General features: G+C 40.4%; 1 protein-coding gene across 5 annotated transcripts in view; it reads left to right on the top strand.

The window, feature by feature from the left end:
- LOC130172133 (neurocalcin-delta A) overlaps positions 1 to 27,619 on the top strand; it is a 71,131-nt gene that overhangs the window by 2,183 nt on the left and 41,329 nt on the right. For 3 of the 5 annotated variants that reach the window (XM_056380580.1, XM_056380577.1, XM_056380579.1), the window contains exons 2-4: positions 544 to 671; positions 12,377 to 12,432; positions 17,710 to 17,775. The gene's annotated coding sequence lies outside the window, so the exon portion shown is untranslated. The remainder of the gene's footprint in view (positions 1 to 543; positions 672 to 12,376; positions 12,433 to 17,709; positions 17,776 to 27,619) is intronic. The other 2 variants (XM_056380581.1, XM_056380578.1) reach the window with 1 other exon arrangement.

The raw sequence follows: 27,619 nt of genomic DNA, 5'->3' as shown, positions 1-27,619 counted from the left end.
ATCTGTATTACATATTGACTTTATCCTAAGTGAAAGTACCTCTATGATAGTGTTTACTGCTAATGAAGTTTAAGGTCTACACCTGTACTGCATGTATAGCTTAGATATTTTTATTATTTTTAAATTATCCCACATGAAATATTTATTGTGCTTGTGATTGTTTTTTCCCAGCCATGCTAAATAAGATCACAGTGTGGAGTAGAGTAGTCAGTGAGTGTCTGAGAAGCTGTAATAATGTGGCTGTGATAAGAGCCAGTTGTACAGTAACATCATCTGAGAGTCAGTGTTTCTACTGACCCCTTGTATGTACCAGGATCTCAAGCTTCTGTCGGGTCTGCGGGTCGGTGAGCTTGAACCACACAGCTCACACTCCCCTGGACTCCAGTCAGTGATTTACAGTGACCCACTGACCTACCCATTAAATTAACATGCACTATGTGCGCACACGTTTATGAGTACAAACACAAACATACACGCATGTCAAATATAGTAAGTGCAGAAACTGGTCATTTGAAAAGTATGTTTCTGTCCATCCTTCTTCAGGTGCTGTCAAATTTCAATTAAGGTCATTGGTGAATAAGGAAGGACGCTATAAACTCAAACACCAGAGGGAGTGACCCAGCAGTGTGAAACCACTCACCTGGGCTGCAGGCGTCTACACCTTCCACCCGGTGAGTGACAGAACTACAGATAATGAATTAATTGTTGCTAAAGATACCATACATGTTGTTACACCCCCAAAGTGTGGAACACACTGCGTCTGGATATTAGAACAGAAAGTTTGATCTGTATTGATTGTACCTATACTTCACTTCATCACGTTGCTTTCTGTTAGTACACACTTTCAATGGCTCACTGCATTTGTCAGGATAAAGCTTTGGGCAGCACAGTGGTTAACACTGTGCTCTCAGAGCATGAGTTGGAACATGTGCTTTGCCACAGTCCAAAAACATGTAGTTTAGATGAATTCCCTATAGATGTGAAGGTTGGCCTGTCGCCCAACACATGCTGGGACAGGTTCTAGCCTGTAATCAGTTTAGAAGATGGATGGATGAAAGAAGATAAAAAAGATTCTCATTCACTGCTTATTATGAATCCATGGGAGACTTCCAGAATTTGTGACTATTGATTGGCAATACACTATGATATCAGTATTTCATTTATTTATTTGTTGCTGATCATGAGATAGCTGTTGTTTAGCAAGCAGGTTTATTTAATCCCAGAACCAGTTCTAATAGATGTTGGAGTGGCTCTTATGTGGCTGTTCCTTATGTCTTTATTCAGTTTATATAGATAATGACTCTCATACTGCAGTTTAATTTTTTTCAAGTGGACTGAGCAACAAAACCTTTCATTCTTTGTTTTTCTAGCCAACTGGAAATGTGGAGGAACCTTTTACTTAGTCTAATTAGTCTCAGTGTAATAGATGTTACATCATAGTGTTACCTTCATGACACTTGTTCTAATTATTGGCCTGGGGCCAGGAAGGGGCCCTGAGCTCCATATTCTGGGTGAGGTTGACATCATTGGTCAATTCAAGGGCTCTTGAGTCACTTGTCGGGCTCCAAGCCGAGGATCATTGTGCCCTCGGAGACCAACAGGAGCTGTTTCCCCTGATGTCACAGCAGTTTAACTAGAAAAATAAAAATAGATATTATGTATGAGAGATAAATGATCCTACAATCATGCTATAAAAGTATCATTAATTCCAAATAATAACTCCAAACAAATCTTGCGAAACTACAATTCATTCTAAGTAACCGTGAATGAATGGCAAAAAACAAATGGCAGTATAGTGAGTAGGATTAGATCTGCAGACATGTTCCCTATAATGGTGCAGTGGCTGTGAGGAATTTAGCCAGGGCTGACATCATGTCATCACTTGTATGTTGGTTGTTTGGTTTTCTTTGGCTCTTTTTCCTTATCAAGCACGGACACAGTGTGGGAAACAGTTTCTACATTTGTCCTTCAATTTTCCCAACATGGATAGTTAGAATTGCTGGCATTCCTTATTGAAACCCAGGACTCAGCTGTACCACGGCCAGATGAACCCCCCTGCTGGTAATAAGAACGTCAAACAAGTCAGATTACAGTTTTGTCTGTTTGTTTTTACTTATTATTTTGTGGCAAAAGGATTTTAAACATTACGACTTGAGAGGTTGCTACTTAGGACATCATATTCATACAGTATGTGCCTTTTAAAAAGCTGAAACTATATTTCCAATATGTCCTGTGAAGAGGAAAAATAACCCATCGAAATTCTAAATGTCAAGGCATGTCTTTCATGAAATATCCTTGAAGCACCAATGTACAGACAAATATCACAGCATCTCACCTGCCCTGTAGTGTACACAACTCTGCAGACGTTCCCCTGTGCCTCTGCTCTGCCCGACACACGTGTGGCTTAGCGGCTGAGACCAAACAGGATCATCAACTGTCAGCCTCGTGCTTCCCACGGACACAGTGGTGACAGCTTGAACAAGGGAACATGATGTGCTGCCCGCCGCCTTCAGGAGAAGGCCTGACACACTACACCCCCTCACTCCATCCATTCATAGGCGGATCATTTGTGAGTGTAGTGTTTGTGTTGCAGTGTGGCATGCTCATGATTTGATGACAATTTCAATTTCATATATACTTCAATAAGAAAATAATATTAGTATAGAAAAAGAAATAGGACTGGTGGCAACTTGGTGTTCAACATGTCATGTTTGTCTTCAGTAATGTAGATTTACCAGCTTTACTGTTGTATAATTGTGGTCCTTACAGGTGGATTATACAAAAAATATATTAATTAAAAAAACACCACAAATTCTCAGCTTGAAAAAAATGTGAAAATTTTCCACATTGAACCAAAATAAAGTGTCAAAATCAACAAGTCACTCACTCTTTAGTCCCTTACTGTCGGAGTAGTCACTGATGTTTTGAAACTTGTTTTCAGAAACCCAACACTATGACTAGTTGTCAAACCAACCAACTGACATCACTCAGGGATTTTTCTCTGACTGTTCAGTTACTCATTAAGTCTCCTTGATACTTCATGAATATGTCTCCACACACAGTGTCAAAGCCTCCCCAGCTCTGTGTTGATCACTGCACCCTGCTTCCTCCAGGTAGACTGCTACAGTGACAGCTCACTTGGCAGATGGTAGGGTTGGCACTTCACGACCACCACCACAGGTCACACACAGACCACCATCACGAATCCTCTGTCATTTTAGTAGCAAGTTAGTCTGTCCAGCTTGACGGCTGTGTGCTGAAGGTTGCTGTGTAGCCATGTTTCAGTGAGCCAAGCACGTGAAATTAGCCCATACATCTGCCTCTCTGCCTCTTCCTGGTCACTATTGTTTTCTTTCGATTTAATATCATTTACAGTTTTTTCAAATTCAATTGGTGACACGCGTCTCTTGATGCTGAGGTAACTCTCTCCAAACTCATCATTGGGTGCCATGAATGCTGGATGTCTCTGCAGAGGATTGTCTGGGGTGGATCAGTCATACAGAAACATTGTTTTCCAGGTGTATTGTCACAGAGGACAGGAGGTGTAATGTGAATGAGAACTTGTGGACAAATGCAGAAGATGAGGTTGACTGGTACGATTGTATTTCTATTTTTGTAGCTATCCTTTCCCCAAGTATAGGGAAAATGTATAGTTTTGTATTTCATTATGGGAATGACTTTACTTTCATTTTGTGCACTTGGAATTACTCTATGCAAAGATGAATAAAATGAAGCACTTCTAATTCATTTCTACTTAATATACTTTGACGTTGCATGATCAATTGAATAAAGAAGTGTCCTTTTTGTTAATGAAGTCCAGACTTATGCTAAGTAAATATAAGATACTATATAGATACATATTGTGTATGCTGATACTAGTTGTTTGTGTTTTTTAGGTGACTGTGTAACAAGTGACAAAGTGTTATTGTTGAGTTTATCCTGAGATGTGTTTGAAGTGGTTTGGTTGTATTAGCACATCCTGAAAGTGAGATTAAGTGTCGTGCTGAGCTGCAGGTCAGTAAAGAAAAAAAGTAGGACAAGTTTTGAAAATGTGAACTCTTCTTTTTCATTTTATACAACACAGTGAAAGCAAGCATTTCATAGAGTGAGAAGCACCTATGATGTCTCATGCCTGTCAGATTGAGCCTGCGGTCCATAGATGACTGACACCTGGCCTTGTGATTCGTCAGATGCCATTCTTTGACCTGTGCGTCATCACAGCTATGTCTGATGTGTTAGATCATAACAATGGCTGTCATTAAATGTGATGACAGACTGCTGCAGTCTGCAGCACGTATTGATATGCTTTTAAAAACACAAGCTCTGATGGCTAATAATACCATGCACCATATTTGCATCACTGTGGTCGAGAGTCCAATACACAGCCATTTTCTTCTCTCCTTTTTAATGAAGTACAGTGTGGATTTGTGCTGATTGATAAATCGTATTTTATGAGTGAGGGGTGAACCTTTTACCCAGTCTCACAACAACTACGGTCGTAGCTCTGTGAGTGTAATCACAACCTTTTGTGAGTAAAAAAGCAGTTAGCGTTTTTCATCACACCACCTATTCAACAAGCTTTAAACATGTAGGAAAGATACATTTTCAACTTTTCCCAAATGAGCGCAGCGTGCCAACAGTAAACTTTTGTAAACTTATTACTACAGCCTGAGACAGCAGCCCCCACTCTCAGCAGTGTTACCTGCAGCAGAAGGAGGAGGACGGAGGAGATGACTGATAGTGACTTTTGTCTGTGTTCTTCATTCAGCTTTACTCAGCAAAACTGTGAATGCACACTTCAATATTTGTTTATTTATCGCAAGTCACATCGCCATCGCAATATTGAACAGTGTCATCGCACATTGCAAATTTTCCTCATATTGTGCAGGACTAGTGTGAACTGGTTTTCACTGTAATAAACTTATTTGCATTCAATCTTAAATGGATAATAAAAATGTTATTATTGTTTCATTGAAGGAGACCACAGGGAGAAAAAGTCAGGCACTGATTGTGAGTGTTATCACCAGTCTGTTATAACAGTGACATAACAGTTTATAGTTCAGTCCTGTTGGCAGTAACAGTCCAGTTGGCTGGACAGTAGAGTTAAGCTTCCTATTAGCTGCATTATGTGAAGTACAGAATCATGGCTCTGCAGTGAGTTGTGCTGAGGATCCACATCCAGCTTTATTTTTATACTCAGGTCTTTTTACGTTTGATCACGTTTATTTTGAGGTTTTGCTCTTAATCGACGCTGCATCCTTTACCACACCCTCCTGTTGGTATGCCTAGAAAACCACATCCCTCTGCGGCCTGTCATTCAAATGTCAGCTGTACGCTCAACTGTGTGTCTGTCTGTACGTGTTTATCTGTCCATCTGTCTGTCTGGCATGACTTTCCTCCATTAAGGTCAACTAGAAAGACAGAGACCAACTGCCAGAGTGTAATAATCTGGTTATGAGCTTCATGGCCTGATGCTAAATAAAGCCACATTTCTGTTCCCTTATACACATACAGAGATAATATTGCCGTGGCTATTATCAATATTTTAATTGTAAGAATTGATAACTGTAGAGTAAATCATTACCTGTACTGTATGTGAAAGGGGTCACACATTGTGATGAACCCACAAATATTTATCACCCACTTCTGCACTTCTCCTAAGCTCTACAGAGCATTTTAGCTTGTTTCAGCTCATTGTTTTGGTTTTGTAGCCTTCACTCTCAGGACAATCATTCACATTGTTTTTAGGCACAGCAAGCAGCTGTTTTCAGTAAAAAAAAAAAAAAAACACTGTACACTACCTGCTCAGCGTCAACCAGAAGCTAGTAGACACAGTTAGCAACAGGTCAGTGAACATCATGGAGCATTTAGTCGCTAATGAGCCAAGTATTTCCCTCAGGAAGCTGTGGAAAGCAACACAGAGACATGTTAGACACACATCAATCAGGTGCATAGAAAAACAACTTCAAATGAATGCACATTTTGCTCCATGTCTAAATTTTCCTTTTTAACGTAAAAGCTGACAACATGTCAGTGTCGTGAGTAAACGGGCTTTTTACTCCTTCCGACCTGCTTGTTGAACAGCCAACTACCTTCAGAAACACACCATTTCTGTAACTTTCTAAAACCAGTGATATGAAATTCACACTCACTTCACACCGTGACTGGCCAGCTGTGCAGATGTGAGAAAGGAGCCAAGGATTGAACGTATAGCTCTCCTTTTTCATTTGTTACAGAACTATTTCACGTCACTTTAAATGTAAACAAGTGCAACACCATGAAGAGATTGGAGAGACCGTCTGAAAATGCGCAGTTATCACTGTTTTTCAAGAATGTCATGTCTCCCCCTTCTCCATGACAGCTGGCTCTTCACTCCGCCTTCCAAAAGCTTACAAAGAAATCATATTTGGGGCCAGTTATTGCAACATGCAAGCTGCAACTTACAACCTGAAAGCAGTTTCTCTCACAATAATTTTGACACAAAATAATCAAAAGAAAAAACATACTAATGGCCCATGTTTGGCCAATGCTTGTCCCATGTGAGAGAACTGTAGGACTAACCATTGTCGATCTGTGTATAAGCTGTGCTGGCGACTCCGCTTTATGGAACAGCCCCCCAGGATCCCAAAGATACACTATGCATACACTCAGAGGCAAAGCAAATGACCCCATTCCCAAATGCAAATAGGCCCAGTGAAGCCTTTTTGGTAGACACGTCTTTCAACATCACCCAGGTGCTCAAAGTCAGTGTGGAAGAAATACACCAGTGGGCAACATACCATAGGGCATCCATGTATGAACTGTCTTAATGGGCAGCAGCTGTGGCACTTCACAGTGGTCTGTCTGTCAGTCATTCTGACTGCTCTTTATGTGGCTTCAAACATATCTACAGCACGGTGTGGATTCACAGTAAAATATTAATGTTTAGCCGTAGATTTTCATTTCCTCATTGGTGCAAACAAGCAGGGGTTGCCAACTCAGCAAATTTGTTGCAAGATTTACCAACTTTTCAGACCTCTTTAACAACTTTTTTTCTAAAAAAAATTTTAGTGACTCTTTGGAGAAATCTTAGCTACTTTCCATAGAAGAAAGTCGCCGGTACTGTCCCCTGTGGGTACTCTGTTCAGAAATCAGATGTTTTCTCCATCCATACTAAAAACACCTGAAAAAACATATCACATGACCATCACATACACTAAGCACAAACATGCCGGTGTAAACAAGGAGATTTAATTATTTTAGGTTTATGTTGCAGTCGGTTAGTTGCAGAAAATACTACAAACAAGGAAGAGCAAAGGCAGTTGTGTTGCACTTAAATGTAGAATTTAACTGCACAGTTGCTTGTAAAGAAAACGCTTGTAATTCATTCTCCATGTTGCATTCACCGCTGGTAGTCATGACTGATAAGGCCCAACCAGGAGGTGAACGTGGGTGTCTGTGACATTATTTCCAAAGGTCTCTGTTTCTGCTCGTCCAGACTACAACGCAACTCCACAGCTTTCAAGCTAAAACACGCTCAACAATGTTTCCAAAATAGTTTTTAGGGACTCAAAAATTCCATAGTGTGGACGCCAGGAGTAAATCCAGCAAAAGCGATATGTTTTAATACAAAAACGTATTAGTGCTACCACCAACAAGGCAAAAAAATCAGCAATTTCAGGTTTAACGAAGTCTTGGAACAAGAAAATGAAGACTTATATTTTGTATTTGTCTTTGTAAAGGCAGCTCTGGTACGTGGATCTAAAGATCGTAGAAGTCACACAGGAGTAAACGGCCACAGTGGTTGTTTTTACTTGTTGCTTACATCAAATGTGTGTAATCTTGTACAACATCTGCTAAACTTGACTCTGAGGTCTCAGCGCCATATGTATACTGAAATACATGAATGCAGTGACGCAGAAACAGGCACAACATATATTATTACATAGAAACACACAGGTGAAATCAAACAAACAGTACCACAGACAGGCAGATAGTCAGACAGATACTGACAAGTATGCATGTTTAATCTGAAGTGCTAAAAAAAAAATGTATGCACTATGACGCCCTTAAACCACACACTCCATTACTTCACCAGCTACACAGTGACACCCCTCCACCAAGGCCAGACAGATTGTCAGAAGTGGTGGCATCACTCGCTGCAGGGTTGTGTCGGGAGAGCTGAGAGGAGTTGTTGAGCTCCACTGACAGGTTTGGCTTCACACCCTGACTGGCCAAGAGTCCATGGGGATGCCCAGAATTAGCACAGGGCTTTCCCACTATGTGAGAATGCTATGGTGGCTGGAACGCCTGTCAATGTCAGACAAGTGTGAAAAGAAAGGTACACAACCTACTTCAAAGGGATTTTTAGGCATCTAGAAAGCTGAATATTTCAACTCTGTTAGTAGTCGGTGGTATAGTCGTCAGTAAACATTTAGTTAAACGAGATTTGGCATATCTAGCATAAGCAAATCATTTTATGTGAAAACGTTGGCTTAAAGAAAAGACAGAGATCAGCATAGAGCACAAATAATATCGAGAGAAATTACCCTCAACAGGAGTGGCAAATGTTCGTTTTATGATCCACGAATAAAAACAATTACTCATGTGAAGGACAATTTGTGATGAAGTTAGTGGTATTATTGGTAAACCCCTAACCCCTGCACAAAGTTTAGGAGCACTGCTTAAATCAACGTATAATGCAACACAATATTTTTTCCATCCTAACTACATTACTGGTAAATGCTTTGGTAATTAATAAACAATTTACAGAAATACCAATCATGTCATGTGTCATGTAAAAAAAAAAAAAAAAAATCTCAAAGCTAGTGCTTTTTTAAACATAGACACTAAATAATACATTTCCAAATGTAAACATGTTAAACTTGTTCTTTTTTAACAATTCATTGTGACTCTTCGCACTGCCATCAGCTGTATTAAATTTCATTGTCATTTCAGCCTCCTCTGCAGATCCATTATTCCTGCCTGCTAGTAGAGGAGCTGCTATTCCATCAATGCATCTGTCCCTTCATAGTTAATGCGTCATACTGTTGGTGTACTTTAAAACTGTTTCATGTTTAAAGTTTGTGGTTGAGTCTGCAAACTTTTCCTGACAAATGTTGGGCCACACCGAGGGCAGTACATACAATAAATAACATTCCTTTCCTTGCAATATCTCAGCCACGAAAACTGTGTGAGCTGAGGAGAGAGAAGGTCTTTGCTTTTCAAAACCAGATCACATGCTGATTCCTCATCTGAATTGTCCTCATCAGAAACTCTGGACTGGCACAGGGGGGGTCTGAATGATCTCTTATTTAGGAAAAATGAATTGATAGCTTAGTATAGTTTAGCATAGTTTCATTGTCACCAAAGGGCAGAATGAGAAGGGGAGTAAAATTTGGTCACAATGCAACTAAACAGTCGCAGTCTGGAGTCCCGAAATGCTTTTATGAGCATCATAAAATTCATTCACAGATGGTCATAAATCTTGTGGATCATGAAACCAATCGTATACACTGCTCAAAAAAATGAAGGGTACACTTAAATCACACATCGGATCTTGATGAACGAATTATTCAAGTTGAAAATCTTTACTGATGTACATTGTATAAACAACAGTCAATGGAAACCAAAATCATCAACCCACTGGGGGCTGGACTCACAATCACACTGAGAATCAAAGTAAAAAACTGAAATCACAGGCTGATCCAACATGAACTTCATCACGGCAACTCAATAAGACTCAGTAGTGTGTATGGACCCTGCATCCCTGTATGCACTCCCAACAATGTATTGGCATGCTCTTGATGAGTGGCAGATGGTGTCCTGGGGAATCTCCTCCCAGACCTGGATCAGGGCATCAGTGAGCTCAGTCTGTGGCGGTACTCGGCGGCGTCGGATGCACCGATACATAACGTCCCATAGGTGCTCAATTGGATTTAGGTCAAGGGAACGTGAGGGCCAGTCAATGGCATCAATGCCTTCATCATCCAGGAACTGCCTACACACTCTGGCCACATGAGGCCAGGCATTGTCCTGCACCAGGAGGAACCCAGGGCTGCACCAGCGTCAGGTCTGACAATCGCTCTGAGGATTTCATCCCGGTGCCTAACAGCAGTCAGGGTACCGTTGACTGTGACACGGAGGTCTGTGCGACCCTCCAAGGATCTGCCTCCCCAGACCATCACTGACCCACCGCTAAACCGGTCATGCTGGATGATGTTACAGGCAGCATAACGTTCACCACGGCGTCTCCAGACTCTTTCATGCCTGTCACATGATCTCAGTGTGAACCTGCTCTCATCTGTGAAGAGAACAGGAAGCCAATGGACGACCTGCCAATTCTGATGTTCTCTGGCAAATGCCAGTCGAGCTGCACGTTGCTGGGCTGTGAGCACAGGAGGATGTGGGGCCCTGATGGCACCATCATGGAGTCTGTTTCTGACAGTTTGGTCAGAAACATGTACACAGATTGATATCCCTGAAGTTTAAGTGACTTGGTGTTATACTGTGATGATTAAGTGTTCCCTTCATTTTTTTGAGCAGTGTACATGAATTTCTTTTATTTAAACCGTTTAAGAGACTCGTTTTGTATTTGGAAGCAGTTTATATCACAGAGGTGGAAATCTTCTACAAGCTCTCTGCTATAAAATAGAACCAATTAAATTCTGCCAAAACACAATGTACTGGAATTACTTGTAAATTCAGATGAGAACCTTTCTCCACCTTTCTGTTTTTAATCATTCTGTTAATACTGTTTGTTTTATGTTGAGGCTTTTTAAGTAATGCAGGTGAATATACACAAGCACGAGTTGGGTCCACATTATCTTTATGTAATGTTCCAGTTTGCCACCCAGTGTGCAGTGGAGGAGAGGAAGGATGAAAGCTTCTTGGAGCGACAGTTATATGAGAGAGGAATGGTAATGAGTGGGCTGGAAACCGTGACAGCTGGTCTGCCGCAAGTAGGGGAGTGCGAGAGAGAGAGAGAGAGAATAAGAGGAGGGGTTACATGTGGGAGTACACCACGGCGAATATGGTAGGACGACGACTCGTTGCAGCCGCAGCCCAGTTTTATTGAGCAGATGAGCAAATGAGTGAGCAAGCGTGTCTCGTCCAGACACCCACACTGCCTGGGCTGGTGTCCTAGGAGATTAGCAATACATTGTTACGTCTTTCTCTGTTTTTCTCCCTGTGCATTATGTTGTTTTTAATACCTGATGCCATCTCAGTATACATCCATCCCTGACATTTTGTGTATTGGCACCGAGAAAATCTTTCATTTTGGCATTTCCTATGTGACAAGCTGACTCATACCATATCTTTTTAGTTGCAGATTAATGTAATGTACCCCACACATCTCTGGATGCAGAGCCAGTTATTGTGTGACACCTATTACCAAATAGGTAAACAAAGACCTCAGTAATAGATGAAGGAGAGAGAGAATAGTGTATTAAAAAGAGATATTTTGAAAAGGAAAAAAGTTTAACTTTGTTCTGCTCACATCTCACCTAATTATGAGTTTTAGAGATGGAATAGGTGAATATGTGTGTCAGACTCTCTCACACAATTGTGTGAAATATCTTTCCAAAGCAGTGGCCGGTGTGGACTCCAGTCCTGTTTGTATGCAGAGTGAGAGCTGCTGGCAGCTGCATTGTTGGGCAGCAGTGATTTGCTTTTGTGATGAACATTTTTCAATCAATTTTCATAAAGTGCACCACTCGTATTCCTCATTTTCATACAGCTGGGTACCACAACGTGAGCTGCCGTGATCAGAGTCTGTGATGGTGCCATGACACAAGTTGTTTTCCACACAATAAAAAGAACACAGTGAAGATTTCAGTGTCAAGAGGAAATACTGAGAGCGGACATGAGTAAAATGTTGTGGTAGCAGGTCATTGCTAAATCAGGTTTAAGACCTTGGATTACATCATCTCCTTGTTGAGCTATCAGTGTCAGTGGTGTTTGGTCATTGATGAGGATGTTTCATCCTCATGAATGTAACAGAAATAGAACACGAGAGCTTGCAGCTAATAAAATGTTAATCCCTGGAATTACACAGTCTTCCTGCTCATTTGACACTGTAGCTGCTGGTGTTTGTTTTGCATGAATGCACACACACACACGCACACACACATACACACACCCACACACACTATGGGGGTTTCTGATCCTTGATCGCTCTCTTGGAGTTGAATATTGTTCTAGTTTTTACACCTTTTTCTAGCTGCATTGTCTTACCTACCATGTGCGTGGAACACGTTGCCATGGCACTGGTGAAAAAGCTGAGGTCTCCCTGTTGTCACACTTTGTTCAAAGACAAACATAGATTTCCAAACTCTCTGCTTTTCTGTATCTTAGTATATTCATTTCCTTTATTTCTCTCCATGTGTGTCCACAGGGGAGCTGACCACTGAGATTTTGTGAAAAACGAGATCATCTTTTCAAGAACAAAATGTAAGAATAAAAAATCATTTTTAATGTGCTTGCAGACAGGATACGCTCACATGTTTTTATTACATGTATTCACTACCATTATGGACTGCGTCATGACTTCCAGCTCTCTCTGTGATTTTAGCTTGATTAGAACAATAACCTCTCATTAAAACTATTTAGTTGCAGCGTAGCCTGTTTAAGTGGCACTGAGGTAATGTAATGGCATTGAACACTCTTGAAAACAAGTATGGTCTCCTTCATAGATTTATACACAAGTTGTTCTATTTTTAGTTTTGTTGTAGCTCTTGCCTCTTTTTTTCCTATAGTGTAACATCAAAGTTATGAAGTAATTTCATTATTGAGCCAGAAGCTGCATTCCATATACGGTCGTCAGTCAGGCCAACTTGTGTGTCATTTGTGTTTGTGTAGCTTCACAAATGGTGTGTGAAATATGCCCGAGCCCTGGACAATCTGTGGTGTCTGCACATGTTTTTGTGTGTCTGTGAGAGTGAGAGCATAAATGTGCATAAACACCAGTGGTTCTGCTTTCACATGTGGGACTATTAGAATTGACTCAGGCTAAACTAGTTCTCACAAAACCAGAATCAGTTGATTGAGGGAATTGTTGTTGGACTGTATTTTGATGGATTAGCTTGTTCTCAGGCAGCAATCCCTCTCATTCTTCTCTCCCTCCTTAGCGTTCGGTTACAAGGTGCTTAAGTAAGGTTAAATTTATTATAGAAAAATAGTAGCTTTGTCACTGAAGAGACAAAAGAAATGTTTGCTGCCATATCAGCCAGTGATAAGACATTTATGGAGAAGTTCCCTGACATAAAAGTGTTGTTATCTCGTGATAAAAACGTGTGTATCTTAGGGCTGCCCCCTAAAACTTGATGAGTTGATGCATCCTTGGAGAATACACTTCTTTCTTTAGCTGCCTCACAGTTCACAGAGCAGTGCAGGAGTAACAGAATGGCAGGCTTTGTAAAGCTTGTAAACTTTACAACCAAGTCTTATCAGTGTGTGTCTTGTCAGGAGAGCTGCTAGTGCTCTGGCTTTGGACAGGTTGTGTGCGTTTAAAGGAAAAGTGTTAAAAAAATGCTGATATTTTGGCCTGACTTTAAGATGTTTGAGGTAAACATCTGTTGGAAAGCTTTTATTTCATGAAACATAAGGAGTTGTCGACCAGGAGAGGAGAGAAACGTGACAGTAAATGACAACAGAATGCAGTAGAGACTCTCACATTGAGCTGAAATGAAACATGCGCATAAATCAGATAAATAACAGAAATGATTTTTTTTTTTTTTTAATTCTTTTGTTTATTTAATTCTTTTTTTTCCGTTGGTTTCTTGGGGTGGGCAAAAACCACAAAACTAACTGACCAAACCACAAAAGTGATGGAAGTAGAGAGAGGTGAGGGCAGAGCGACTGGTCTCCGTTGACTGTTCTGATCCTCTCAGCTCCGCGGTCCAGCTGACAACAATGTGACATCTTAGCCCGGTGAGACACTCCGCGGTGCAGAAGGATTTCCTAACTGATGGAAAAAAGGAACAGATAGTTGGATCTTTGTAGTTCGACTGACAGAACTCTGGATCGTGTACAGCCCTAGTGTGTATTTATCTTTCGCAGTGTAAAACCTTCCCACTGAGTAACTATTCTGGGAAGGTTGCAGCTGCAACACCTCATCTTTGGAGTTATAGTTGGAGCTTTTACCTTGGCCCTTTCACATGGCTCTTCCCAACGGATGGAGCAATGTTGCTAAATCATTCTAATCATTCAAAAATATTTAAAACTACGCATTTCAAATTAATATTTCACCCCTTTGAATAGGGGCTATGCACTGATGTCACTTTTTCACATGGTACAATCCCACTCACAACCCAACACAAACAAATATCTTGATGAAATCAATCAATCAATGAAGCCATCAGATAATTTGCCTGTATGACATACCAGAAAGTCTGGTTTTCCCTTCATGCACCATACAGTGCTTACAAAAAGTGTGCACCCACACTTGGTCAAAGTACAGAACACTTTGCTAGAAATACGAAACATATGGTAATTGACTGGATAAGTAGTCACCCCCCTTCTATGACGACCATAAATCAATTCTGGTGCAACCAATCATTTTCAGACATCTCACACATGGAGTTCATCTTTATCAAGCTCACTTTAATAATCTTCACTTTTATAGAAGTAGCAGTAATATTCAACTTTATTTACAGAACACATTTAAACACGACTTGAGCTGACCAACAAAGGACAATTAAAATAAATAAAAGCAAGTAAAACAAATGTCTAGAATAAGAAAAACACAAGGAAAGCATGGGAAATATACAGTATATATAAACATATAAACATGCTAACAAAAAAAGCCATTGAATAAAAATGTGTCCCTAGCCTTGATTTAAAAATAGAGATGGAGGGAGCACATCTCAATTCTATTGGCAACTGGCTCAATCATTTTGGAGCAGCAGCTGCAAAGGCTCTGTCACCTTTTACTTTCAGCGATCATGGGATGTACTTTTAGATCTAAGAGATCTCGGAGCTGAGTGCCAATGGATAAGATCAGTGATGTAAGTTGGGGCCTGGCCACTAAGAGCCTTAAAAGTAATCAGCAAGGCCTTAAACTGAATTCTAAACTGAATAGGGAGCCAGTGAAAAGAGGTTAAGACTGGGGTGATGTGCTCAAGCTTTTTAGTACCAGTCAACATCCTTACGGCTGCATTCTGGGCCAACTGTAAGCGAGATAATGAATATTGGGGAATATAAAGAATAACAATAGTCCAGTCAAGTTGTGATGAAGGCGTGAATTACTTTCTCCATATCATGGAAGGGCAGACTTGGTTTCAGATTGGAAATGGTTCAGAACTGATAGTAACTCATTTTAACAACAGTGGAGACGTGTTTATCAAGGCAGAGCTTGGAATCAAAGATAACACCCAGGTTTTTTGCATGATACTTCACACATGGGTTGAGGTGGTCTAGCTTACTCTCAAGGAGACTACTGGATTTAGAGGGATCATATATGAGTACTTTAGTTTTGTTGCTGTTCAACTGAAGGAAATTGTTTGCCATCCAGCTGTTTAATGTCCTCGAAACAGCCCAGCAGAGGTTAAAGGGAATCCGTACATTTTAGTTGCTGGATTTAGCTGTGTATGTGTGTGTTTCCAAGAGGGAGCATATACAGGCTGAATAGGAATGACCTATAGCCACTCAGAATGTCCTGTTTTTAAGATATGATCCAAACCACTTTAGTGCAGTACCCTCAATACCGAGCCACTGTTCAAGACAAGGCAAAAGGATGTCATGGTCGACTGTATCGAAGGCAGCACTAAGATCTAGTAAAACTAGGATCGTATTTTTCCCAGAGTTAACAGAGCTGTTTCAGTACAGTATAAAATTCAGTACTGAGTAATATTAATGGGTGGTCTGTCTTCCATTGGGAAGATCAGGTGCAGCAGTTTAAACAACAACTTCAGTCTGAATGTAGGAATAGAAACACCAAACAATTATCTTATCAACTTAAAATTGCTGAGAACCCCTACTGTATACCCCATTGCATGGAGCTAATTCGGGTCATTCCTCTATGTGTAAGGTTATTTAAGGCTGCAGCTACTTATTTCTGGACTAAAAGTACAGACATACACCAACATGCTTTTTAGGAGTTTATGTTAATGGGGTTACATCTGGCCAATCGGTGTATTTTTACATTTTACAACCATGTGTTTGAAAAATTACATTGATTGGTTCTCTAATTATGCTGACTGAAAACAAAATGTGTGGTGTATCTGAGAGAAAATCTGTCTGCAAATCTTTTTTTCTACCCTATTACAAGTAAGCAAAACGGTTGTATAATGGTGCTGTTACACTTACATACTCAGAAACACCCTCACACACACGAACAGAGTTGTCAGTTTGCCTGCAGAGTTTGCGGTTATCAAGCTGTGCTCTGCAAGTGGAGTTGTGTTATTTGAGAGACCTTGGGGAAGTGAGAGGCATGAACCTGAGGAGCTGTTCTGTTCCTCATCTGCTGCAACACGGAAGGTAGCTTTCCTCATACTTTCCCCTCCGCCAGGCACCCGACAGGAAAAAGCTTTAATGGCACTGGCTCGTATTGTCATAGCTGACAAAACACTTGATGCTTGCAAAGAGCAGGATAATTCTCATGAAATGACTCAACTCTATGATAAAAAGCACAATAATGAACTGAAAACCTCCAGTCCTGTATACATGAACCATTGTCATTTTGTCAGCCTCAATTCACTACTCATTGCACATTATAGCCATAGCACGAGACATTTTTCTTATGATTCTTGGCGTCTTTAGAAAAACAGGCTTTTATTTTTGTCTTTTGTGCCATGACTGGACAAGTTGGTCTTTCCAGTTTCCTGAATCTTTATCAGTCAACTGCACTATTTATCATGAACTTTCAATGTACTCACTAACATAGAATTGACATTCTCTCTAATTTACTGCCTTCTATTAACAAAAAGAGTAGTTGTAGTGAAATAAATGTCAGTTGTGTTATCCAGTCTGCATCTGTAAATTTACAGTATATATCACATTATATATACTATATAGATGTTTAACAGTGCATGTTGCCTTTTTGAAAAAGCACAGGTGTGTTTTTGGCGTGAATGGCACTCAGCTGCTCTGTCCAGCTGTACTGTTTTGGCCTAAGAGATTTGAACTTTGGGATTTTTCCAACTCTCTCCCCTACTATGATCTAAATATAGAGGACTCAATTACCATGGTTAATTTCAGCAATTCCTGTATAATTAGTCTATTTCTTTTGGAAAAGTGCAGTAACTATGTTTCCCGGCAGACTGGGAAAACTTTCAAATTCATGTGATAACTGATTTTTAGCTATACTAGCAGCGCTGTATGAATGCACTGTATGGCTCTACAAACAGTTGAGAAATGAGTATACAGCCTTACACACCTGAAAGTTCATCTACCACCAATCATTTCAAAATTTCATTTGAAAATTGTCCAATACTTTGAAGAGGGGACTGTGTCCAACAGTTTCTGTAACTTTCCAAACCCGACAATCTGACATTCACACCCACTTAATGTATTGATTGGCTTGAATGTAGTGATCGGATTGAAAAAGTAAGGTGGCTTTAAATTTCCCTGTCTTCCAAGTACAGCTGAGTGCAACACTATGAATGTGTATCGTTATCCTCATCAGCTGGAAGCACTTCTGTGCCTAAGTAAGGCCTCTCAGAGATACACATTAGCATGGTTGTAGACTGTTGTTTAACAAATTGAAACATTTCCCTTTTGTTTGTATAGATCTGACGGGGGTGTGCAGTGACAACGGAAGAAATAACCCTGTGAACCGAGACGAATACGCTAAAGGTTTGCACAAAAAAGATTTCATCTGTTCTCTCTAAACTTGCAATGTGTTCTGATATGTAGTCTTCAGGATGTAATGCTGGATAGACTGATGGCCTTATTTTTTTTTTTCTGTGGATACAGAGGCCAAAGGGATAATTGGGAGGAACACACTGGCCACTTGTTGTGTTGGTTCTATCTTCTTTCGGTATTTAAATATTGCATATTTGGACAAACCTTAGCTACCTTACACAGAAAAGAGTCACCGGTACTGCCCTGCGAGCGAGAGACACACCTCTCAGTGTGTACTCTGTTCAGTGAGTGGCAGAAACCAGCTGACACTAGGCAGAACTCAAATACGACATAATGATTTTGCTAATTAATGTAGTACATCATTTAGCAACTTTTCCAGCAGCTTCAGATACTTTCCATTGAAAGAATTGTTTACAGCGGTTCCACAGCAGTTTTCAACTATGTCCTCAGTTCTACACATTGACCACACATGGTCCAGCCATGTCCTGGTTTTGCTCTAGTCTTGTTGAAATATGTGACACTGGAAAATCATTTGACTCTGTGGTGACAAAAATTGATCTCATGATGTTTTGTTGAATATGTCATCATAACTTGTTAGTGTTGAAATGAAAACAGTCATAATCATTGACATTGTGATTTTTGTTCATATTTCCTAGCAGCCACAGATCAGTGTAGGACACACTGCTGTCTCCTTTCATCTCTGGCTTAAGGTGGTGTATTTGTCTAAACAGTAAAATGTTGAGTGGTCAAGCTGCTTCGTGTACAAGGCCTGTTGTTTTTGGTCAGTGTTGTTTCCCATGACTCTGAGATGAGCCAGAGGAAGCCCAATGTGATTTCCACACAGTTCCCAGGCCCTCAAATCCCTCCAAACACAGGCCATTACACACAGTCACACATACGCACACACACTTGCTCAGAAATCAGGGGACAAATGTGTGTGTGTGTGCGTGTGTGTGTGTGTGAGTGTGTGTGTGTTACTAACATTAAAAGATATAAAATTAAATTGCCTTGACATCCTTTGGTAATTATTATACAAATTCCAACCCTAACTTGTCAACCAAATACACACACACACACACACACACACACACACACACACACATACACACACACACACACACACACAAACACACACACACTGGCCTGCGGGCCTGTCAGAATAATGACAGCTGCAGCTTGTCCAGTTAAGAGGCCCACAGCTTTATAACAGGGGCCGACTGCAGCAGTGCCTGACACACTCACACTTCAGGTCACTTGGTGTCAGTGAAACCTCTGAACTTTTTTAAGATGACAACCACTTATATAAGAGTTGTATTAAAATAGGGAAACTTCACTCAGTCTGGTTCTGAAACTATGGACAGAGGTAATAATTAGCTGGTTAGTCTTGAATAGAAACATTAGTTCCAGGATGTAACTCTTGTAAAACCAGGATTTGTTGTTTTTATTTTTTGGTTGATCAGTCTTCATTCTAAGCTAAGCTAACTGCTAGCTGGCGCTTGTATTTCGTGTACAGACACAAGAGTGGTATCGATCTTCTCATCTAATTCTTGGCAAGAAAACTAATAGGTGTGTCAAACTATTCCTTAAAGAAATTTGTAGTCACTGAACCAGTATCTGGTAGCTGCTGTAAAATGAGCCACAGAAGACCGCATGGAAAGTATTAGTCATTTGACTTTTAATCAGATATGTTGTATTTGAGAGTATTTCTTTTACAGTCCACAATAAGGAACAACTGTCTGGATTTGAAGCCTGTTTACTTTTATGGTTGACATTAAGGGGTTGGACGTACAGTATGAGTGTGTGATAGAAATTGAGAAAGTCTGACAGCTAAATAGCTTTGTTTTGTTTTTTTGTTTTTGCTTTTTTGGGGGGGTTTTTTCATATTACATGTTAATTGTTCGGCTGCAGTAGCAATAAGATACTGCACCTTGCAAATTGTTCCTTTTAAAGAATTTCTCTTCGGTCTTTCAACACCACTTGTATGTATGTATTTGTTTGTTTTGTTCTTTTTGTTTGAGATGTTTTGAGTATGGCCCCTGTCCTGCTGCCTAGTTGTTTTGCAGAACCTCCAGGTCACTCCATCAGATCAGACTCGATGTAACTATGTTTAGCAGGATTACCTCACCCTCTCTGACAGCTTTTCCCTCTTAGCAGATTCACAGCAGTAAAAGCTGCTGGTTTTAATGAGATGTTCTGGTGGAGCTGGTGGGGAGAGCGCTGCTGTAGACTGTTACTATAATACTGTTTTTAGACTGATGCAGTGACCTAGGATAAACCCATATTTACCATTGTTCTAAGGGGCCCACATGTATTAACAGCCAAAGTCTAGTTAAACCCAGGTTTAAAGTGGATCTGAGCAAATGGAAACAAGTATCTATAAAAGCTACAAGATTACTACACAGTTGTTTTAGATTTATTATGTGATCACACCAATTTTACAGCGTGTCAGTCTTTGTTGACATAAAGCATTTCAAAATAATACTTCCGTTAATTTGGTTCATTTGATAGAATAAAAGTTTAGTTTAAACTTTTGGATTTGTTTTATTGAATATACCATTGGTTTCCAATCCCCAAATTACTCCTCATCAGGATTATGCCTTTTGTGAATTGACTGTCAAAATGAAAATGGACTAATAGAGAGAGGCTTAAAGAGTATTCAGTTCAACTCAGTTTACACAAAAGAAAGTTGAAGAAATATATGAGAAGTCGTTTGTGAATAGGTCCCATCATGCTGTCATCATTTAAAGGGGAAGTCAACCCATGAGCTGTACAGGAAAATCCCCTGATGGGATCTTAACACTGGTGGTGAAGGGGTGAATAGCAATGATTGAGGATCTGGATGGATGAGATATGGAGCAGGAAATCAAATGAGGTCAGTGGAAGGGGCCATGGACGCTGGTTCAAAATCTGATTGGATTAATAGAGAGAGAGAATAAATAGAGTAGCATGAAGTTCGCCTTCCTGATTGAACTTTTGTTGAGCTTCATTTGTCCAAAGTTGGAAACACCGGTGACTCACAGGAAGTCTCTAGCCAATGAAAATAAAAGCACGATGGCTGCTGCTGTGAGCTTACTCCATGAATCTGGTTATGTCTGCCATTTGATAGGCGAGCTGCATCTGTCCATCCATTGCATGCCAGTAGACGGGCATTAATATGCAGAGACAACTGCTCTATTTCTGCATGATTGATGCGTGTGTGGAGCCTGTATGTGCGTATCAGGGATAGTGAGCAGAGGACCAGTGCATGACTCATAGGAGAGGAGGTGATGTGTCTTTTTCTCGCTCCTGACTCCCAACCTGCCGCTCTCTGATAAGAGAGAGGCTGAGACAGTGGGCTCTGGTTAATCCTCTCTCTGCATCCAGCCTGCTGTCTGCCATGAAGAACAATAGATGGGACAGACCAGTCGTCAGTCTTTTCTTCTGGCTTCTGTTTATAGCTCCTGAATCACCAGGGATAGAGTGGGTTGTAATGCAGTTGAGTAACTCTTGATACTCTTTGCCGATTGTATAACAATCCTTCTCTTTTTCACCCCCCCAATTTCCTGTTTCTTCACAGCCCACCTCCCAAGCTATAAATTGGATTAAATAAATACATTCTGTAAATAATGATTTTCTCACCACTCTGGATTAGAAATATACACACATCAAAGGTTCAGTCATACACAGTAATATAATTAATATGACTACCAAGAGGGAAGAGAGCGTCATGGTGGTGCTTAGACACTCCTGAGAAGAAAGAGTTGTTCAAAAGCTTATTAAGATTATATTTAACATGTTTGACCTTTATGACTTGAATCCAGACCATCAGCATCAGATCTAGTCTGATGGTCCGGCGTGACAGTGAGAATTATTTTGTTATCAGGTTCATCAGGTTGAACACCTCACCTGAAGTTCACCCTATTCTCGTGAAGTTCACTCATTATGCTTAAATGTTTAGTGGGTTTACTCTTTATGTTTTGCTTTTTGACTGTGAATCGCTGTATACACGGTCTGGCAAGGTTCTCTCTCAGCTTTGAGTTATCACTTCGCATGAAGGTTGTACTGTATTTATCCTCTTGTCTGCTAACATTGTATTATTCTCACTGCCCCAATCCAACCACTTAACAGTCAGAGAAATACAGTTTTAATCTGCACCTGTTGAAATACAGACAAGTGTAGAGTAGTCCCATTTGTTCCATTAAACAATCATATTTTTTCTGTTGAAATAAGTTTTCATAATCGTAACTTTGCCTTTTTCACTGGAGTCACCCACTTTTCAGCCTACTCTCTTCAGTAAGAGCACCTCAGCTAATCACTTCCCAAAAAATCCTTGATACAAAATGCTACGGTTATCATTTTCAGCATGAAAAAAATTACTATTACTAGGTGGTTGAACGTGGGTGATGGAACGCAAGTATGAAACAAGAGGAGGATGGTGGGCAACATATCTACAGTATGTCTTTCCAAATTCCAAATTTATCTTATCTTTTGGCATGAACACATTTAAGTTTAGTATTGCCAAAGCAGGTTGTATAAGGTTTCCACAATGTAAGCATAGAATTTCAGTGGGAGGCACAACAGCAGCAAAAGAAGTGGAAAAAACATGCATTTGAGTGAAAGTGTGTCTTTCGTACATCTTTTACAGGTCTGTTTGATAAAAGTCTGATTGTAGGAGTTTAGGAAGATTAATTTCTTCAGACCACATTTTGGTTAATGACTGTGATAAAGACTCTGCTCCTAGATCTGGATCGGATCTTATTCAGGAGATCTAATTCATACAAAACTGGAGTGAGAACTAAACCTATACTTAGAAATGCACACTTAATTACTCTTTTACTAAATTCACTCACTTTTTTAATACAATATCACCAGCTTAAATGCATATTATAATTATAATCAGTATAATTCCCCATCCCCATCATTATTTTAATACCACCTCTAACATTAATTTAGCTCACTTCTTTAAACTCTGCAGCTGGTTCATTGCTAAAGATTAATTACAATTCATCTTAAAAAATGGGAATATTCAATATTTTTATTCATATGATAAATAATTGCCAACTTAAATGACAAATTGTTGTTTACTTCAGTTTTTTTCTTGAATTAATGCACATTATCACACTGTATGTTTTACACAGTAACGGAGGTTTAAGATGCTTTCGTCATTTGTTTTGGCAGCCGGTGTGGTACATCGGATTAGCCTGTTCAGCGAGTTGCATCGGCTCACCCACCTCATGTACTGCAGTTACATAACACACGAGGAGATTTGTTTTTAAAACAGTCCTGTCTCCTCATTTCAGTGAGCAATGAATTAACCTACTGTACATGTGAAGCTATGAGAACAGCTGCTGTTTGTGAGAGACTCTCTGACTAAAGCTGCTGCAGGATAAAGGAGTGTGCACCGTCAGAGGTAAACTCTGTTAATGGAGTAGTAAAAAAAAAAAGAAAAAAGAAAAAAATTATAGTGGAGTAGTGATGCACAGTGCAGCTTCTTTATAGAGGTTTCGTGCAGTATGTAAGTGTGCATGGCTGCACATTGTCATGTGGTTGTTGTGGTGGGGTGTATGTAGATTCCTTTTCTCTCCATTTCTCTTTCTTTCTCACATTACCACCCCCCTTCTCCCTCCCTTCCCCCTCACAGGACTGTGCATTGTTACATTCATAACCATATGGTGTGTGGGACATGACTCTACTTCCCTGTCTGCTGGCCAGGTTTCTGCTGATTCCTGTATGTGTTTGGTAATCGGCAGTTATATAAAAAGGTGGCGCTTGTAATTCTGCAACACCGTCATCACTGTAGTCCCCACATGCGTTATCTGTCCTGTTGAGAGTAAAGCTCCTTGTTCCAAGCAGATCCTCAGAAACGTGGAGCATCGGACACCTACATCTGCACCAGAACATCACCTGAAACTTTGACCTGATAAAACGAGTTTGTTAATGTGAGCTTTTAGTGCGTTTTTACAGAGCAGCTTTCTGAGAAGAACAGTAAGAACAGACATTGGTGTTGGTGGGTGGTTGAGAGAATAAATTGTTGTAACTGTCTGCACTGTGACCAATGGTAAGCCTGCTTTATTTCCCAGAGTTTACTGTCAAATCAGCAACAGGTCCTGTTTTCAAACAGCTGATGGATTGAGTATAGATCAGCTGTGTGGCCCGTGTGTGTTAATCCACAAAAACAGGAAGACAGTGGAAGATTTGTCACTTGATGCATATGTGCTTATGATGATATCTACGAAGTGTTCACTGTGTGCAAAGGGATCTGCACCGGATACGGAACACAGGCAGATATTTAATGGAGGCTCTGCCCAGTCAGTCCCCTCCATTCAGGGTACATGACTTACACACACTCTTTTTCGGAGGTGTCAGTTGGAGCTGTACCCTCGTCCACTGCTTTTACGCTACTATTAGAAGGAAGTGTAGCTTTAGGCTTGTTATTTACTTGTTTTTATATCAGCAGATAATGACCAAATCATCTTTGCCCGACACAGGATTATCTTCTTTGAGAACTTGTGATTTTGCGCAACATAAACAGATCTAAACATGGCAATATTCAGTGAAGTTACTGTATTGTCAAAGGTCAGGTTCACAATTTATTTTTTGTCTTAAAACAATAGTCAGGTGCTCATAAACATGTTTTACATGCCGTAGTCATTCCTCCTTTTCATTCAAATGATGTTTCAGTCGGTATGAACAAAAGGCAAGCAAAACCTACTGTATTTTAATGTTCACATGTGCACCTGACTGTTGATTTTAGAGAGGCTTTAAAGATTGTGAACCTATTCTTTAATTTTGGCATCACAGCAGAAAAAACAAGCAGCAACCCCTGGGGCTGACAAATGAAGCCAACACGAAAGTGTTTGTTCCTCAAATGACCACTTGGAGCTGACTCCAAAATTGAGTCAATCCCCATAGACTCCCATGTTAAAATGTCCAGTTTTACTGCAGAAATAAACCAAGTGTATATCCATCTGTATGTACAGAACATTATAAATGAGTTTCTCTTCAAAACTTCAAGCCATTGTTGTTGTTTCTTCAGAAACACAATACACTGGGTCGTCATCAAGCCCATGTGAACATGTACTTAAAGGCAAGTGTATCATAGGCTTAAGTCACAGAGGCTTTATCAAGATAAAACCACTCACATCGTGCCCCTATCACAGGTATCCCAATCGTATGAAAATTTGGCATTTCAGGGATGTATGTCATAAATATTGTTTTAACACAATTTCAACCGAGATCAAATGTTCCAGAGACTCATCTTATGCATTGTCCACAGGGATATCTGTAGAGCTCTGTTCCCTCTGTTGCTTGGAGCATGAAAATACACCTTTATAGCTACTAAGCTTATCCTGTTACAGATGCATTTACAAATGATTTTCTAAATTCATTGAGTAAAATGATGAAACACCAACACCACCTCCTACCTTCAAAAACTGTAGAGGAATCACTGTGTGTCTGCGTTCTCTATGTGTTCGTTGATTTGTTGGACACTCCAACCTTGTTAGCAGCTCAGGGCCTTCCCTCACTGGCAGCTGATTATCCATTTTATAATCTGTTGTTATCTAATAGCTCCAGTCCAGCTGCTGAGATTAACGTAACAGCTCTCTGATACAGGTCCAACCTTCAGGTTCAAGGTCTCACTATCCAACAACAATTCACCCTTACAAAGACATAAGCAGACATTTGTCATTGCCCTGTTTTATGTTGATTTACCATTCTAGTAATTTGTGAGTCTGAGTCTGATACCTGACTTCGTGTGCCCTGAGCTTTTAATAACATGCTGCAGACAATGATGGAGTTATTTCGACATGAGTTTCTAACATTGACTCAGTGTGGGGAGTGTTTCCTCTTCTAAAGGAAGAACTTCTGAAGGGTTTGCCTTGGAAAGAGACGTTGTTTTCTCTTCCGCCCATGCTGTTGCTTCCTGAGCATTCTGCAGGAAGGAATTCCCTCTAGTGCCTGTTACCCACCCTACATCCTAACACACACACAGGAGCTGGTTACATGCTTCTGTACAAGTCCTGCACAGAGAGACTAAACGCAGTGAAAAGAACTTTTGAAAAGTTATAAGTATCCCTTTTTCACCAAGGGCAGGCTCTGATCTGTTGCCTGATCTCAAACCAGTTCTTCACATTTGTAACAGCCAGAGAACTGGCTCTCGGCCAGGAAAACTGATTCCAGAGCAGCGGGGCGGGGGTTATGGTGACCAACAAGACCAACTAAAACTTTGTGTCCACCTTCTGTTTTAAAAAAAAAAAAAAAAAACAGAGCATCTTGTCTTCCTAATCCAAAGAAGAAGAAAAACCAGAGGGTGAAATCATGAAATTGCTCTCTGGTATTTATATAACCATCTGCTGCTAGCTGCTCATTTGCACAATTGTAGGTTGACATGTTGTACGGTTTTAATGGTGTGTTGCGTTTTGTGGATTGTATATATTTTTAGTTTACTTTGGGAGAAGCCAAAGACAAATTTCCATTGAGGTGGACAATAAAGTCAATTAATCAATGAATCAAAATCTACAGGCATTCTCACTTTCCACAGTGATAGGGCCAGGTATGCAGAGAGGTGAAAATGTCAGACATGCAGTACAGTGACTGAGTGTTACCTGTATTGCAGTAACTTTTCAGCAGCCTGTTCACATACTAATGAATACTTTGCTTTTATCATTCCCCGACCCTTTATTATGATGACCAGCGTCTCATCCCACCCTCAAAGGCAGCTCACATGAAACAGTATAAGCAACTTGGCCTTTCTAACACGGTCGACAGTGCTGCTCAAAAAGTTATTCTGAAAGGCCATGTGTTCACCTTAATCAGCCCAGGCATCACCAGTCAGCTCACTAATCCCAGGACTCAGGCTTTAATCTAACTAATTTATCCCTCGACCAATTTACCCACCCGACAGTCAGACTCATTTCAGTTTCTTACATCATCTGAGCTCCCTGTGCTTTGCTCTTCTCTGCCCTAATGGCTTTCACTCTCGTGTCTTGTTGGACTCCTCGATAGGATCTTTACAGTCATGTTTATCCTAGCTGCAGGCTTCATTACATTACTTCTCCATGTATTCTGTCAGGTCTCTCTGCCGTGTGGCATTTCATCTCATGTCTCTGTCCATGTGCCTCTTAATCAGTCACACATACCCTTACTCACAGTAGTCCAGAGGGGGGTGGTTTTCACTTGGCTGACCTCAGCCCCACCCTCCACACTACCCCACCCTGCCCTGGGCCCCACAGCACTCAATTCAACAGGCCAGCAGATGCTCTCCAAATGAATGTAATCAGACCAAAGCTGTTCATACTCACAGCTTGGTGGAGGATGGGATAAGGAGGGTCTTTGGTTGGCCCTGAAATCCTTTTTTTTCTTCCCACACTGCACACCCTCAGTCTTTGTCTCATAGACGAGCCCCTCCCCAGATAAACTTCACACAATGCACAGCACATTTTGGAAGTTGGAGGTGATTCTTCAACAGACCACTATGAAAAAAAGTTAAATCCCTGAATACAGAGAGTTTCTTTTAGACACACACATGCATGTAGGGCTGCAAGCAACAATTGTTTGAATCATCAGTTAATCTGCTGATTATTTTATCAAATATATTTCTAAAACATCCCAGTTTTCCAGACTCCAAGTGTTCAGAGGTCTTCTTTTGTCGGATTAATAGTCCAAACCCAAATCAAGTCCTATTTAGTCTCACATTTGAGAACCTGTAAAATTCAACCATCATTTTCGCTTTAACAATGACAAACGATTAATTCATTATGAAAACAGTTGCTGAAGTTTTCTAATTGATTAAACGACTAATTGTTGCAGCTCTACATACATGTACCAAGGCAGCGAGCTGCTCTGATTTAATACA

Source organism: Seriola aureovittata, chromosome 7 (assembly GCF_021018895.1).
Source record: "Seriola aureovittata isolate HTS-2021-v1 ecotype China chromosome 7, ASM2101889v1, whole genome shotgun sequence".
Taxonomy (NCBI): Eukaryota; Metazoa; Chordata; class Actinopteri; order Carangiformes; family Carangidae; genus Seriola; species Seriola aureovittata.
Note: the sequence above shows the minus strand (reverse complement) of the source record. Positions and strands in the feature narration are given on the sequence as shown.